General features: G+C 46.1%; 1 protein-coding gene across 9 annotated transcripts in view; it reads right to left on the bottom strand.

Moving 5' to 3' along the window:
• Nucleotides 1–17,685, bottom strand: part of SYCP2 (synaptonemal complex protein 2) — a 1,046,702-nt gene that overhangs the window by 299,248 nt on the left and 729,769 nt on the right. The gene's annotated exons all lie outside the window — the stretch shown is intronic.

Below are 17,685 nucleotides of genomic sequence, written 5' to 3'. Positions count from 1 at the left end.
CGCCCTGAGAACCAGTCCTAGGTCCCATGGAGCTGTAGAAGGTACAAACGGAGGCTGAATGTGAAGCACTCCCTGGAAAAATGTGCGAACATCGTGTAGATTTGCAATTTTTACTTTGGAGCCATATGGTTAATGCTCACACATGTAACTTTAGGGAGGTTAGACTGAGACCTTGTTCATTTCAGCTTGAAGGAACACTAAGATTCTTGAAACTCTGAAGGATCTTGGGTCATAATTTCTGGCAGAGCACCACTGAAAATAAGCATGCCGTATTCGGTAATAGATGTGAGCCGAGAATGGTTTCTTTGCTTTAAGCATTGTTTAAATTACTGCTTGTGAAAAGCCTTTTGCTTTTAGGATGGATGTTTCAAGTGCCATGCTGTCAAAGACAGTCGAACCAGGTGTGTGTAGAGACAGAGACCCTGAATCAGTAGATCTAGTCGTTGGGGCAGTAGGAACGGAGTGTCCATGGATAGCTTCTGCAGATTTGTGTACCAATTCCGTCTGGGCCACGCTGGAGCTATTAATATCACGGCGCTCCATTCCTGTTTGCATTTTTGGATCATCCTGGGCAACAGGGAGATTGGAGGAAAGACATATGCCAGATTAAATTTCTCTCTCACTGACAGGGCACCCACGAAGATTGCTTTGGGATCCCTCGTTCTTGACCCATATACTGGTACCTTGTTGTTCTGACGTAAAGCCATAAGGTTCGCTTACGGCAGTCCCCATTTGTTTACCAGAACCTGAACGACTTCAGGGTGCAGGGCCCATTCACCTGCTCAAATGTTGTGCTGGCTGAGGAAGTCTGCTACCTAATTTAGGACTTCGGGTATGAATACAGTGGACATGGCTGGATGATGGAGTTCTGCCCACTTTAACGTGCAGCTTACTTCCCTCATTGCCATCCAACTGTGAGTGCCTCCTTGGTGATTGAGGTACGCTACTCAGTGGCATTGTCCGTTTGAATCTTAACCGGTTTGCCGTGAAGCACTTCTTTTGTCTGGGTGAGTGCCATGTGGATAGCCCAAAGTTCCAGAACATTGATTTGCAGACAGCTTTCTTCCTTGGTCCAACAACACTGGAGCGAGTATTACCCTGTTACAAGTCCCCAGCTTCGGAGACTGGCGTCCATTGTCAGAAGCACCCAGTTTGAAATCCAAAATGGTTGACCTTTGTCCAAGTGTGACGTCTGTACCCACCAGGCTAATGACTGACATGCTTCCAGAGGACGTGTCACTGTCTGACTTTTTATCGTCTGATGCTGTCCATTCCATCTGGAAGAGAATCAGATGTTGAAGGGATCTTGAATGGAACTGGGCATATTCTACCATGACGAATGCCGATCCCAGTATCAGCATCGCTGCATATATGGATAGTCTCCGACTCTGTATTAATGCACAAATTCTCATCTGTATTGCTGATATTTTGTCCAGACATAGAAAGATTTTTTGAAGACTGGTATCCAACATAGCCCCTAGATGCATCATCCGTTGGGATGGGACTAGGGAGGACTTTGCCCAATTTATGAGCCAGCAATGAGCCTGAAGGCAGTCTATTGTCATTTGTAAATAGCAGTGGAGGGTTTCCTGGGATTGTGCCAGGATTAGCAGATCGTTCTGGTATGGGAAAATCCTTATTGCAGGACGACGTAGTTGGGCTACCATTACCACCATAATTTTGGTGAACACCCGTGGAGCTATAGCCAGTCCGAAGGGTAGTGCCTGAAACGTTGACGAGGATAGCGAACTTGAGATAGCACTGGTGAGAGAGTGCTATTGGTACATGTAGGTAAGCATCTTGAATGTCCAGGGACACCATAAAATCCCCTGGCTCCATTGCCAGGATAATGGTCTGTAATGTTTCCATATGGAACCGGGGCACCCAAATATATTTGTTCAAAACTTGGAGATTGAGAATGGGCCGATGGGACCCATTTGGCTTCTGAACCAGGAAAAGGGTAGAGTAGAAACCCAGTCCCTGTTGTGCTGAGAGAACTGGTACTATCACTTCTGATTGTAGAAAATTCTGTATTGCATTTTGTAAAGCCCTGGCCTTCATTGCTACTGACGGTAGGCTGGTACAAAAGAACTGTTGGGAGGCACTTATTGAAGTAGAAGGCGTACCTTTGGGACACCGCTTCTTGCACCCAGGTATCTGTGGTAGACTGCTGCCAAACCTGTGCAAATTGAAGTCATCGGCCTTCCACCCTGGGATCCCCCAAGTGGAGGCTGGTGCCCTCAGGCAGCAGGCTTGTCTTCTGTTTTAGAAGTCTGGCGTCTAGCTGACCAAGAAAGTTTGGCCTTAGGGGGTAATTCAGAGTAGATCGCAGCAGCAAATTTGTTAGCAGTTGGGCAAAACCATGTGCATTGCAGAGGGGGGCAGATATAACATGTGCAGAGAGAGTTATATTTGGGTGTGGTGTGTTCAAACTGAAATCTAAATTGCAGTGTAAAAATAAAAGCGGCCAGTATTTACCCTGCACAGAAACAAAATAACCCACCCAAATCTAACTCTCTCTGCAAATGTTGTATCTACTCCACCGGCAGTGCACATGGTTTTGCCCAACTGCTAACAAATTTGCTGCTGCGATCAACTCTGAATTACCCCCTTAGTCTTAACAGCTTTCTTTGATATAAGCCTTTCCCTTTGCTATACCTTGGGGCCGAAAGGACCGAAAACTAGAGAATTTAGGTTTTGATGCTGATGTTGAAGGAAACCCTGCTTATTTAGAGTTTGCTTCAGCTAATAAAATGTTGTCCAACTCTGTTCCAAACAGAATATTTCCGACAAAAGGTAAGGATTCCAATACCTTTTTGGATTCCGTGTCAGCCTTCCATGAACGTAGCCAAACTGCTCTGCAAGCTGCTACTGAGGAAGCTGAAGCTTCAGAAGCTAATATACCCATATCTAGGGCTGCTTCTTCCATATAGGCAGCTGCTTGATTTACATTAGCTATATGGGATAATTGTTCTCTTGTTCCATGAACTGAGATATCATTCTCCAAAGCTTCTGCCCAGCCTGTCACGGCTTTAGCCACCCATGCTGTGGCCATAGCTGGTCTTGTACTTGCCCCTGTTAGAAAAATTAATAGCTATCCATTTTCCCTGTCTGTTGCATCATTCAAAGATTTTGAAGGCAGAGGTAATGAAGATTTGTGCACCAGCTGTACTACGTGAGCATCTACCTTGGGAGGTACTTCCCTTTTTATACAGTCCCCCAGGAAGAGGATAGTAAGAGACCAATTTTCTGGTACTTTAAACTTCTTACTGGGTGTTTCCCCAAGCCTCTTGTATAATTTCTGTCAACTGATCCGAGTCTTGAAACTCAGCCTTTATTGTTTTTGGACATTTAAAGATTGGAGCCTTAGATCTTAGTACAGGCTCTTCTATTTCTTCCATTGACAATATGGATTTCACTGCACAAATTAACTTGGGTATATCCAGTGCACTGCTCCTCTTCTTTAGAGGCAGGCTCAGAGAGAGAAGATTTGGCTTAATCTTCCGAAGTATCCTCGGGTTCTGAAGACTGCGTAGATTGTGAGGAAGGACCCTATATCTACCCGTTTTCACATCTCTAGGCTTGTCTGCTTGAAACAATTGCTGAAAGGCAGCTGAGGTCTGAGCCAAATTCTGGACTGAGTGTGACAGCACATTCATCCATGGGGGTTGTTGCATAAATGCAGAAGGGTTTTGTGGACAACCTATAACCTGAGATATAGCCATGATATCAAAGTGATCTGCTATATTCGATAGAACCTGTGCAAAAGATGCCCAAGGGGGTTCTTGTGCAGGTTCCTGGCCTAAAACCGGTTGGTCAACATGTTTAAGGTTTGTGAACCTATGACAGTTTGCACATAACCCATCCAGCATAAAGTTCAAAGGGCCTAACCCTGCTTTACAGGACAAATATGATATTAATGTAGGTGCAGGTGCTGCATCATTACCCTTGCCTCGTCAGTGTAAACCTACGCAGCAATGTGACAGACTTCACTCTGGTATAATAAAAAGTGAAGTACAGTACAATCAGAACTCACCCTGTTTGCACCAGCATTGAGAGTATGAAAATGAAAGGGATAGAAACAAGCTGACAGAAAAAAAGGAGAATTTTTAAAGTCAGACAGCAGCACAAGCAAACGGTCACATACAATGCATGGATATACATTTGCAAATGGGTACTTATTTAACTACACAGTACCACATGGGTAGGCAGGAAATCAGTACTGTATTACCTAGCTCATGGGAGCGGGATACAGGGAGACCAATGTATATAGCCCTACAGCGACTACAACCACAACATATGTACACAGTCGCACATTTGCATTAGGCACTTATTCAACTATGCAATACCACAGAGGTAGGTAGGAAATCAGTGCTGTATCACTTGCCGTCGGAGAGCGGGATACAGGAGACTAGAACCCGGCTCCCTTGGTTTAATATTGGCGCCAAAAAATGGGTATCAGTAAGACAGTCCAGTGGACACAGCCGCACAGTGACTATAATGCACCACTCGTAAATAGTCTTACTGCGTCTCAGACAGAAGCAAGTAAATACAGTTCATGGTGGGAAACGTGAAGGAGACTGGCCCTGAACTGGGGGGGAGGGGCGACCAGTGGAGGTCCTTACTCCCCACTGCTGACATCCACCCAAGGGTTCTGCAGCCTCATTAATTCCCAGAGCCTATGATCCCTGAGGTCCAGCGCTGGCTCACCCGAGGAGGACGACCGTATCAGCGACTGTCCGGTAGTCTCCAACCCGAGACAGTAAGACTAAGTTAAATGCGTCTTAGACCGATAAGTGGTTAAGACGCCTTACCTTCTCCCCGTGCTCCGGCCGCAGCCTGGGATCGCCAGCGTGGACCTGCTAGTAGGTGCAGCTGGCGCCCGATGTAACACCAGCGTCTACATGAGGGTAACTGTTGTTGTGACACCGGCAGGAAGTTGTTGGAGCGACCTTTGCAAAATGTGTTTAAGACACATAGCAAAGGCGCTAAAAAAAACTATATAAAATAATAAAAGATTGTGGCTGTAAAACAGCCACACCGTTTCTACAGTGGTCCGGCTCCTGCCGCACCAAACAAAAAACTGAATTTTCTGGGCCAGGAGGCGGGGTGATAGGGAGGGTGAACCGAGGCATCCTGGGAGCTCAAAAGTTAAACGTTTGGTGCCCGATCTTCTCACGCCACCTACAACTCAATGTATATACTGTGGTCTACAGTGGCCCCCGAAGGAGAAATAGTCGATCGCATGTGAGCCATTCTTTGAAAAGGACATTCAACTCCTAAGGAAATGGAATATTGCCCTGTGACGGAGTCTCAACAGCAGTTATAGTGTGGCGACATCATCTCCAAAAGTGCCTTACAGTACATAACGATTGTCTTTGAACATTTCCTCTGCATAGCCTAGATATAGTCTCTTTTAGGTGTCATGTGACTTTCCTTCTATTGAACACCAGTTTGATGCTGTGGCTGCAATAACTTTGATTTTTCCCTATAATATTATAAGAATGGTTATTTTGGTATTTCTTAGGCTCAATTTGGTGTATTTGCACTTATTTATTGGCCAAGATGCCAACAGCTCTCAATATCACTGGTTACTTAGTGTTCTATTGTAGCTCATATTTTACTTTTAGATTTTCATTATACCTAATTCCCTTTTACTTCTCATAATCATGGTAACACAACAGCTGGTTGTTCTTGCTGGTTTCTTTGAAATACCTATTTTCTTATTTACCATGCTTCTATATTTACATTTCTCTTCCTAGCTACTGGTACATTTTTCCCCTTGTTCAATTCCACAATGTCACATACATTTGTAGCATTGCATGCTAAATGATTAAGCTTTCCAAATAAAAGGAAGCTGTCTCTTACAGATTTTAAAAGCATCAACATTGCAGATATCAAGGAAAATATTTTTTTTAACTAAAATACTAATCTTTCTAATAATTTAATTCTCAATGTTTTGCAGTCAATTGGCTTATTAAATACAATACAAACCAACAGAAACAAAAATATCTAACAAAGATGGTGTCTACTGTATCTGATACTAAAGAACCTGAAAACAATGTAGTACAGTATGTAATGCTACTGTCTCATACGCTCACACTCTAGCAAAACTGTTTTATTTTACAGACTGCTACAATATACTGGAACCCACAGACAATATGCATCACCTTTTTTGGCCCCTTAAGCTTTATCCTTGTCTCCGGCTCCTTCACTGGTATTAGAGGGCTCTGATCCAAACAGTAGTGATTGAAGGTTCCCTTGATATTGCCTTTAACGCTTTATCTTGCAACTCAATAAAACAGTTTAGAGGTGAAATTGCCTTCCTGGTTTATACCTCCTTGCATCTCTGACTTGATGTGTTGACGGAAGATAAAAACACTTAGGTCTTTGCTCCTGTGGAAACCTGCTAGATTACCTTTCACAGCACTTCAAAATCCTATAATAAAGTTTAGCCTCATCTTGAAAAGTTCCATCAAGAGAAAAGTTAGCTAAACTATTCTAGGACAGGCTCTTCTGGCCAATACTGTTGAGATCATAGATCTTGATGAAACAATGGCTACACACAGAAGCTATATTCTTCAGTATATAATTCACATACTTACTGTACTTCTTCCTTGCTATCTCTGTTTACTGCATTTCCCCATAATCCCAGAACTTTAGCCACAGAAGTTATGGGTATATATTATATCACTGTATTTCCTTAAGAAATACAAGGCTTATTGAAAAAAGTTCTTATGTATGGAACACCCATCTTCAAGTGGAATTGTAGTTTTAGAAGACATGCAGACTATGGCAGAATCTATTTTAGGAATCCAATTCCATTTCAGTGTCCCTTCATCAATGAATGAAAACATAAACAGGATCATGTATTGAGCAGAACAGAATGCTCCATATTCATACTGGTGGTAATGCTGTTGCAAATGCAAGTGAAGGAGCTCGGGTGCTATTGGCACTGGATTAGATGAGATATTCTTTCTACATACATTCTTAGAATGTTGGGAATTTCACAGTGGTGTCATACTCTAAGACATGAAGGTGTAGAAGCCAATCTTTCATCATGGTTTAATCATGTCTGCCTTTTTGGCAAATGAAGCCATGACCCTTAAGAAAATGAATCCTCTGGCAGGCTGGTGGCAAGCATGCTTAAGGTTAGAAATCCCACTTTGGTTAGAAACAACAGTACCCTCTAATAGTGTTTAGGATGGTTGCTGCTCACTCTCTGCACAGCCTCCCAAACATCTAAAGGTTAGAAGAGTGTAGGTATCTGCTTTTAATCTTCACAATATATACTGATGATGCACCACATGATCACCTGTGATAGTAGAATCCAATGAGAGTACTGTACCATCAAACATAAAAGGTAGAAAAAAATGGGTATTATGTTGTGTGGTAAATCAATAATTAGGCACTACATGTGTATATATGTCACAGTGTGCTCAATAGCAAGGTAGTCTAGAGAAAGTAGTATTACCCATGCGGTAATAAGGGGTTAAATGCTGCTTCCAGCTGTATGCAAATAATTGCAGTGATCAGTGGGTGAGCAGTTTCCCCATCCACACTAGTTATGAAAAGGTAAGTATGTGTACTGTAAGTAATGGCTGTGTGACCTGGTGATGGTACAGTGCAGGGTATCACTATGCAGGAAATAGGACTAACTAAAAAGTGTTCCTGAGAAAATGACACCAGAATGCCCAATAGTAGCCCCATGATGCAGCCGCATGACTGATGTGCTGGTGGGCTCCCACTTGTATACAGCGGGATCCTCGTGGAGTCAAGATGCGCCTTTCAAGCTGTTTTTCAGCAAAACCCCTATCATGTACTATTCCTATTATTTTGATACTGGGTCATTCGGTGAAATATAGGACACAAAATATGAAAATTAAATTTCACATAACCGCTAACATTTTAGTATATTTATGCTGCTAAAATATCGCAGTATATTGTCATTAAAAATTTATATATATTAATCATGTATAAATAAACATATATAGTAGTTGTTGAAGTGGATGCAAAAATGGCTAATTTCCACGTATTTTATAATGCCATCATCACCAGATTAAATATTTTATACATCTTCACAGTTAATCAGGAATATAAACAGGCCTACATTGATTAAGTCACGTGGATTCTACAGGATTGAGAATTTGTATTAACCCTTAACATGAGTCACACTGACTTTAGTATAGTTTGGTTAAAAACAAGATTTATGGTAAGAACTTACCGTTGTTAAATCTCTTTCTGCGAGGTACACTGGGCTCCACAAGGATTAACATCGGGGTGTAGAGTAGGATCTTGATCCGAGGCACCAACAGGCTCAAAGCTTTGACTGTTTCCAAGATGCACAGCACCGCCTCCTCTATAATCCGCGCACAGGAGCTCAGTTTCATTAACCAGCCCAATGCAGTAGCAGGTACTAGAGACGACAATCGCTCGTAGCCAATTACACCACACACTCACCACAGGAGAGGGTGTCAGTGGCTATGCCATACCAACCCAAAGGAGCTAAGTGCGTCATGGTGGGCGCCCTGTGGAGCCCAGTGTACCTCGCAGAAAGAGATTTAACAACGGTAAGTTCTTACCATAAATCTCGTTTTCTGCTGCGGGTTACACTGGGCTCCACAAGGATTAACATCGGGGATGTCCTAAAGCAGTTCCTTATGGGAGGGAACGCACTGTAGCGGGCACAAGAACCCGGCGTCCAAAGCAAGCATCCTGGGAGGCGGAAGTATCGAAGGCATAGAACCTTATAAACGTGTTCCCTGAGGACCACGTAGCCGCCTTGCACAATTGTTCAAGGGTTGCCCCACAGTGGGCCGTCCAAGAAGGTCCGACCGACCGAGTAGAATGGGCTTTGATGGTAGCAGGAGCTGTACGACCAGCCTGTACATAAGCATGTGCAATCACCATTCTAATCCATCTGGCCAGGGTCTGCTTGGAAGCAGGCCAGCCACGTTTGTGAAAACCAAACAGTACAAACAGAGAATCAGCTTTCCTAATGGAGGATGTTCTCTTCACACAGATGCGGAGAGCCCGTACCACATCCAAAGACCGTTCTTTGGGAGACAACGCAGGAGAATTAAAGTCCGGAACCACAATCTCCTGGTTAAGGTGGAAGGAAGACACCACCTTGAGTAAATAACCTGGGCACATTCAAAGAACTGCCCGGTCACGATGAAAAATTAAATGGGGGGACTTACAGGATAAGGCACCCAAGTCCGAGACCCTCCTAGCTGAAGCAATAGCCAGCAAAAACAGCACCTTAAGAGAGAGCTACTTAAGGTCAGCAGAGGCAAGAGGTTCAAATGGATACTCTTGCAAGACCTCCAGTACCACCGAAAGATCCCAAGGGGCCACAGGAGGTACATAAGGAGGCAGAATCTGCAACACTGCCTGAGTGAATGTATGAACATCCGGAAGGGTAGCAATCTTTCTCTGAAACCAAACCGACAAGGCAGAAATGTGAACCTTGAGGGAGGCCAGATGCAGGCCTAAATACAGGCCCTGCTGCAGGAAGGCCAACAGCTTGGCCGTATTAAACTTGAAAACGTCATGATTATGAGACGCACACCAAGTAAAGTAAGCAGTCCGGACCCTATGGTAAATCCGAGCAGAAGCCGGCTTACGGGCCTTCAACATAGTTTGAACGACCGCCTCAGAAAAACCCTTGGCCCTCAGGACGGAAGCCTCAAGAGCCATGCCGTCAAAGCCAGACGGGCTAAATCCCGGTAAACACAAGGGCCCTGAAAAAGGAGGTCTGGTCATTGTGTAAGTAGAAGGGGATGATCTAGTGAGAGGCCCTGAAGATTGGAGTTCCAGTGCCATCTGGGCCACGCTGGAGCGATCAGAAGTAGGTTTCCTCCTTCTTGCTTGAGCTTCCATATTACCCTGGGCAGGAGTGACACCGGAGGGAACACGTAAGACAGCCAAAAGTTCCATGGAATTGACAGAGCATCCACGAACGCTGCTTGAGGATCCTTTGTCCTTTCTCCGAAGACCGGAACCTTGTGATTGTGTAGAGATGCTATCAGGTCCACATCTGGAAGGCCCCTACTTGTCCACGAGAAGTTGAAACACCTCTGGATGGAGGCTCCATTCTCTGGAGTGAACATCCTGACGACTGAGAAAGTCTGCTTCCCAGTTTAGGACCCCCGGAATGAACACTGCGGATATGGCCGGCAGATGGCGTTCTGCCCACTGAAGAATCCATGATACTTCCCTCATTGCCATGCGGCTTCGAGAGCCACCTTGATGATTTATGTACGCCACCATGGTGGCGTTGTCCGATTGTACTTGAACAGGCCTGTTCTGTATTAGATGCTGGGCAATTGTCAGCGCATTGAACACTGCCGGCAGTTCCAGACTATTTATCGGGAGTAGAGACTCTTCCTTGGTCCTCCGACCCTGAAGAGTGTTGTTCCAACACTGCGCCCCAACCTCTCAGGCAGGCATCAGTCGTCAGAAGGACCCAGTTGGATATCCTGAAGGGACGGCTCCTGCTCAATCGTTGGTCCTGAAGCCACCAGCTCAGTGACAGGCATACCTCCGGAGACAAGAAGATCATGTGAGATCTGATCCGGTGAGGCAGGCCGTCACACTTGGTCAGAATTAACCTTTGCAGAGGGCGAGAATGGAATTGAGCATACTCCACTGAAAGTCGACATCATGAGACCTATTACTTGCATTGCCAAATGTATCGATACTTGCGGACGAGATAGGAAGCATCGAATCCTGTCCTGAAGCTTCAGACAAGAACAACCATTGGTCGTGAGTGTCCAATAACGCTCCCAGATGTAACATGCTCCGAGTGTTACGATCCTGATGCTCAGGACAGGGGAGATCTTATGTAGTGAGTCCTGAGCACCAAGACGGAATGCTGGGATTGGGAAATGGGAAGGAAATAGCCCCAAACACCCTACCTCCGTTGTCTTACCCGTGGTATCAATTCACACTTGAACGACTATGGTTTCTTGGGCCCATGGCAGCCGCGTTTGAAGGGCGGATTAGGTCTGCCCAACTCCGATGCCCCCTCAGGTCTTAAAGAGAGACAAGGCGTGAACTGAGACAGGGTAATAACAAGGGGACCTCTAACTGAAACAACCACGCTAGGGGCTATAAACTACCTAAAAACTAAACGTATGTGCGGCACGCCGCCAAAGGAAAAGAACTACAAAGAAACCACTGTCCACTCCCCTACACGGCACCGCCGAGTTCCGGGGAGGACAGTGAAAGCGGAAACCTCCGCAAATGCACCAATTCACAGTAAAGTAAACACTAAGCGGCATAGGCCGCAACACGCGGCAGCAGCCGCTACTCGCGAAACCGGGCGAGAACCCCAGATGACAAACAGGTTCACAAGGACTAGAAGGATTCCCAGGACCGGCTTCGGACCTCCAAAGTACCAAAGGGCAGGGAGCAAGATCCACCAAACACGGCTGACAGGAACAGAGTTCTGCAAGGCAGGAACAGCATACAAGAAGCTATCACCGGCGGGGCTGCAGTGTGCTGGCTCACATAAAAAGGCCCTGCTGGCCAATAACAGGAGGGCCAGCAGGACCAGCCCCCAGACCCTAATTACTAGTTGCCGTGCAGCTGCCCTGCTGCACGAGCAACCTAATTAACTATTCTTAGCAACGGGGAACGCAGTCCACCTGTGGCGTCCCCGTTGCTATGCACCCGGCGGCCCTGCACGCACGGCGTCCTGCGTTGCCAGGGACCCGGCGGCTATCATGCGCACGGCGTCCTGGCGTTGCTAGGCGCCGTGCGGGGGACAGGGAAGGAGAGAGGCGCGGCGGCCGTGACCGCTGCTCAGTCAGGGCACGGCCGAAGACCGCCGCGCCTAACAGTACCCCCCCCTTGAGGAGGGGTTAAAGAACCCCTAGAGCCCAGTTTCTGAGGAAACTCCTGAAAGAAAATCCTCTTCAGCTTGGGAGCATGTAAATCTTTATCCAACACCCAAGATCTTTCTTCAGGGCCATAACCTTTCCAGTGGACCAAAAAATAGAGCCGACCCCAAGAAAGCTTAGAATCTAAAACCTTCTCCACCAAGAACTCTTGTTGCCCCTGAACATCCACCGGAGATCTACCCTGGGAAGTCCTCCGAGGAAATCTCCTGGAAGAAAAATACTGTTTCAAAAGAGAACAGTGAAAAGTATTGCCAATTTTGAGAGATCTCGGCAAGCGTAGCCGAAAAGCAACTGGGTTGACCTTCTTAATGATAAGGAATGGTCCAATAAATTTGGGTCCCAATCTAGCCGAAGGTTGTTTGAGCTTGATGTTGCGAGTTAACAACCATACCTTATCTCCCACCTTAAAAGTGCAAGGACGTCGGAGCCTATCAGAAAATTTCTTTTCTCGGAAGGCAGCTTTTCTCAAGGCAAGGTGCACCTTTCTCCAAATTGTTCTGAGATGGGAGGTTAAGGTCAACGAGGAGACTGGAGAATGAGGAAAAAAAGAGTTGGCTCTAGGATGAAAGCCAAAACTGAAAAGAATGGGGACTCCTTGGTGGAAGAATTACAAGAGTTATTAAAAGCAAATTCGGCTAACGGAAGAAATTCAGACCAATCATTCTGGAGTTTGGCCGAATACAACCGTAAATACTGTTTAATGACTGGTTAACTCGTTCGGTTTGTCCGTTAGATTGTGGATGGTACCCAGATGTTAAAGAGAGTTTCATATTTAATGAGGCACAAAAACGTTTCCAGAAACGAGCAATGAATTGCGGACCCCGATCAGAGACAATATCCCTGGGCAACCCATGGAGCCTGAACACATGACGGAGAAACAAGACTGCCAACCCTTGAGCAGAGGGTAATCGGCGAAGAGCAATGAAATGAGCCATCTTACTAAAACGATCTACTACCACCCAAATGACTCGAAATCCGGCTGAAAGAGGAAGGTCCACCACGAAATCCATGGATATATGTGACCATGGCCTGAGAGGAATGGCTAAAGGTACGAGTTGCCCGATCGGCAATGAACGAGGAACCTTATGCCGTGCACAAACCTGACAGGAATGGACAAATTCCCTTACATCTTTGGAAAGACTAGGCCACCACACCGAGCGAGAGACTAACTCCAAGGTCTTAGTGATACCTGGATGAACAGAGACTTTGTTGTCATGAAACTCAGCTAAAACAGTGCATCTCAGAAATTCAGGGACAAAGAGACGATCAGCAGGAGTCGGTTTAGGAGCCTTCTGTTGAAGCTGGACTAACTGAGTAAATAAATCCTGTGTGAGGCCTGCCCGGATGACAGATGATGGAACTATGGGGGTAGTAGCAGGATGGTTATTGTGAACCGGAAGAAAACAACGTGACAGGGCATCAGCTTTAGTATTTTTGGAACCGGGCCTGAAGGTGATGATAAACCTGAAACGAGTAAAAAACAAAGCCCAACGTGCCTGCCGAGCATTAAGCCGTTTAGCTGACTCAATATACTGCAGGTTCTTATGGTCAGTAAACACTGTAATAGTATGCCTAGCTCCCTCCAGCCAATGCCTCCACTCCTCGAAAGCCCATTTAACTGCCAGCAATTCTCGATTACCAACGTCATAGTTGGATTCTGCGGAGGAGAATTTCCTGAACATGAAGGCACAAGGGTGTAATTCCTGAGACTCCGGATCTTCCTGAGATAGGATAGCCCCCACTCCAACCTCTGAGGCATCTACCTCGACTATAAAGGGGAGCTCCGGGTTAGGGTGCCTGAGAACAGGAGCCGAGACAAAGGCCTGCTTTAAGGCCCGAAAGGCAGACTCGGCTGCAGGCGACCAATTGGAAGGGTCCGCTCCTTTTTTAGTCAATGCTACTATAGGAGCGACCAAATCAGAAAAGGTATGAATGAACTGCCTATAATAGTTTGCAAACCCTAAAAAGCGCTGAATTGCTTTTAAATTTGGGGGTTGCGCCCAATTAAGGATGGCCTGGAGTTTTTTCGGTTCCATGAAAAATCCCTGGGGAGAAATAATATACCCCAAGGAGGACACTTCCGTGATGTGAAAATCACATCTCTCTAGTTTTGCGTATAAATGATTCTCCCGTAGTTTTTGAAGAACCAGACGCACATGGGTAATATGTTGTTCCATAGACTCAGAATAAATCAAAATGTCGTCTAAATAAACGACAACGAACTTTCCAAGAAAGTCACGAAGAACATCATTGATGAGGTCTTGAAATACCGCAGGAGCATTTGACAGCCCAAAGGGCATCACCAGGTATTCATAATGACCCGACTGTGTGCTGAAAGCAGTCTTCCACTCATCCCCAGATCTTATTCGGATGAGATTGTAAGCTCCTCTAAGATCGATTTTTGAGAAGATAACGGCAAAGCGTAACTGATCAAAAAGTACTGAAATCAAAGGCAAAGGGTAGGTGTTTTTAACAGAAATTTTATTCAGAGCCCGAAAATCAATACATGGTCTGAGCGACCCATCTTTTTTCTCAACAAAAAAGAATCCTGCACTCAAAGGAGATTTCGAAGGCCTAATGAAGCCTTTTTTCAGGCTTTCCTGGATATAATTATCCATAGCCGTGGTTTCTGGCCCGGAGAGGGCATATAATCTCCCCTTAGGTAAAGTGGCCCCGGGAACTAAATCTATAGCGCAGTCATAGGACCGATGGGGAGGCAGAACGTCCGCATTACCCTTGGAGAACACATCAGCAAAATCCTGATATTCCAGAGGAATAAGTTCTGGGGTAACTGCCGCAACCCGGACAGGATGGGAAATACACTCCTTAACACAAAAAGGACCCCATTGGGAAATCTCCCCAGACCGCCAATCTATGGTGGGATTATGAAAGGCAAGCCAGGGGTGACCCAAAACTACTGGAACTGCCGGACAATGTGTAAGGTAAAATTCTATTTCTTCTGAATGTAGGGCCCCCACTGTCAGCAATACTGGAGGTGTGCGGTGAGTAATAACCACATTGGAAAGCGGACCCCCATCCAAGCCGTGCATGGTGATACGTCTATCTAAGGGTATCAGTGGAACGCCTAAAGCCTTAGCCCAAGCTAAATCCCTAAAATTTCCTGCAGCTCCACTGTCGACGAAGGCCGACACCAACGAACTGAGGCTGCCAAAGGAAATCTTTACCGGAACTAATAGAGAATTATTAGAGGAGATTAACTGCAGACCCAAGTGAACCCCCTCACAATTCACTTGGTCAGAGCGTTTCCCGACTTGTTCGGGCAGTTACGTGCGATATGTCCCTTACCACCACAATACAAACAAAGACCAGAACTTAACCTTCTGGTTCTTTCCTCTGGGGACAGCCGGGAGAGACCCATTTGCATGGGCTCCTCGACGTCCTCAGGAAAAGTATATACACATGGATTAGGCCTAAAAGTTGTTCCTCTTTCAGCCCTCCGCTCTCGGAGACGACGATCAATTTTAATAGCGAGCTCCATTAGTTTGTCTAGAGTCTCAAGAGCGGGGTACTGAAGGAGACTGTCTTTAATCACTTCCGACAGACCGAGGCGAAACTGACTGTGCAGGGCCGGGTCATTCCAGCCACAGTCGTTCGACCAACGGCGAAATTCGGTACAATACACCTCTGCTGGATTTTTGCCTTGCTTAAGGGCACGCAGGTGACTCTCAGCTAATGCTTCTCTATCTGGGTCGTCATATAAGAGGCCTAAGGATTTAAAAAAGGCGTCTACTGATAACAAAGCAGCATCATCCGCTCTTAGCCCAAACGCCCAGGTCTGTGGATCACCCTGAAGTAGAGACATCACAATCCCGACCCGCTGAGACTCAGTACCAGAGGAACGGGGCCTTAAACGAAAATAAAGCTTACAAGCTTCCTTAAAATTAAAAAAATCCTTTCGGTTACCCGAAAAACGGTCAGGTAAATGCATCTTTGGTTCTGGAAACATACTCGGGGAGGCTCGCAAAAGATCTTCCTGCGATCTCACCCGAAGAGTAAGGTCCTGAACCATCTGAGTTAATTCCTGTATTTGGTTAACCAAAAGCTGACTGGGGTTTGGCCCTAAACCTGCCGGATTCATGAGGCCGAATTTCTAGGCCCACCAATACAACGGAAAAAATTAAACCCCCTTTTTTTATGTGGGCCGGTGATAATGTTACGATCCTGATGCTCAGGACAGGGGAGATCTTATGTAGTGAGTCCTGAGCACCAAGACGGAATGCTGGGATTGGGAAATGGAAAGGAAATAGCCCCTAGCACCCTACCTCCGTTGTCTTACCCGTGTTATCAATTCACGCCTGAACGACTATGGTTTCTTGGGCCCATGGCAGCCGCGTTTGAAGGGCGGATTAGGTCTGCCCAACTCCGATGCCCCCTCAGGTCTTAAAGAGAGACAAGGCGTGAACTGAGACAGGGTAATAACAAGGGGACCGCTAACTGAAACAACCACGCTAGGGGCTATAAACTACCTAAAAACGAAATGTATGTGCGGCACGCCGCCAAAGGAAAAGAACTACAAAGAAACCACTGTCCACTCCCCTACACGGCACCGCCGAGTTCCGGGGAGGACAGTGAAAGCGGAAACCTCTGCAAATGCACCAATTCACTGTAAAGTAAACACTAAGCGGCATAGGCCGCAACACGCGGCAGCAGCCGCTACTCACGAAACCGGGCGAGAACCCCAGATGACAAACAGGTTCGCAAGGACTAGAAGGATTCCCAGGACCGGCTTCGGACCTCCAAAGTACCAAAGGGCAGGGAGCAAGATCCACCAAACACGGCTGACAGGATACCTTTGACAAAGCTGCCTGGAGCAGCGAAACGCGTTAGCCAAAGACCTGTGTGGACACATGCTGACCAGCACTTCCATCACGCCACCACTTGCAGTCAGGACCTCTGCTTACACCCTCATCTCCGTGAACCAGGATCCCTACTGGCATTGCCATTGCCTACAACATCTATAGAGGATCCACCTAACGGAACACGGAGTTCCAAGTGAACTGTGAACCAGGACCCCAACTACATCACCGTTGCCACACGGACTTACACCTAACGGGATCCATTCCAAACGGAACACAGACTTGGTAAATACATCCAATTGGATGAAGTTGTTCAAATCTGGTCCATCATTATGACTGTGCTTGTATTGGTGTGTGCTTAAATCATTCGAATGTCGGCATGAACAGATTCTCAAGTCCACCTGTAGTCATTTAAGAGACATATCAGTTTTTATCGTATTAAAGTACTTGTATTTTTATTCACAAAAAATATTTTATATTATATATATTAAAATATTCATTTATAGACTCTATTGTGTCAAGCAGCGCTGTATATTTTTTCTTCTATTTTTTTCTTCTCTTCTTGTAATTCCAAGGGGCTGACTACCCCTTATCTATACAGCTGCTACGGAAAACATACTCATCACAGCGCCCACATATATACTTGTTATATATACTTTCCCCAGGAACAGAGTTCTGCAAGGCAGGAACAGCATACAAGAAGCTATCACCGGCGGAGCTGCAGTGTGCTGGCTCACATAAAAAGGCCCTGCTGGCCAATAACAGGAGGGCCAGCAGGACCAGCCCCCAGACCCTAATTACTAGTTGCCGTGCAGCTGCCCTGCTGCACGAGCAACCTAATTAACTATTCTTAGCAACGGGGAACGCAGTCCACCTGTGGCGTCCCCGTTGCTATGCACCTGGCGGCCCTGCACGCACGGCGTCCTGCGTTGCCAGGGACCCGGCGGCTATCGTGCGCACGG

The sequence above is a fragment of the Pseudophryne corroboree genome, chromosome 3 (genome assembly GCF_028390025.1).
Source record: "Pseudophryne corroboree isolate aPseCor3 chromosome 3, aPseCor3.hap2, whole genome shotgun sequence".
Taxonomy (NCBI): domain Eukaryota; kingdom Metazoa; phylum Chordata; class Amphibia; order Anura; family Myobatrachidae; genus Pseudophryne; species Pseudophryne corroboree.
The sequence above is the reverse complement of the archived record's forward strand: the minus strand, read 5'-3'. Positions and strand labels throughout refer to the sequence as shown.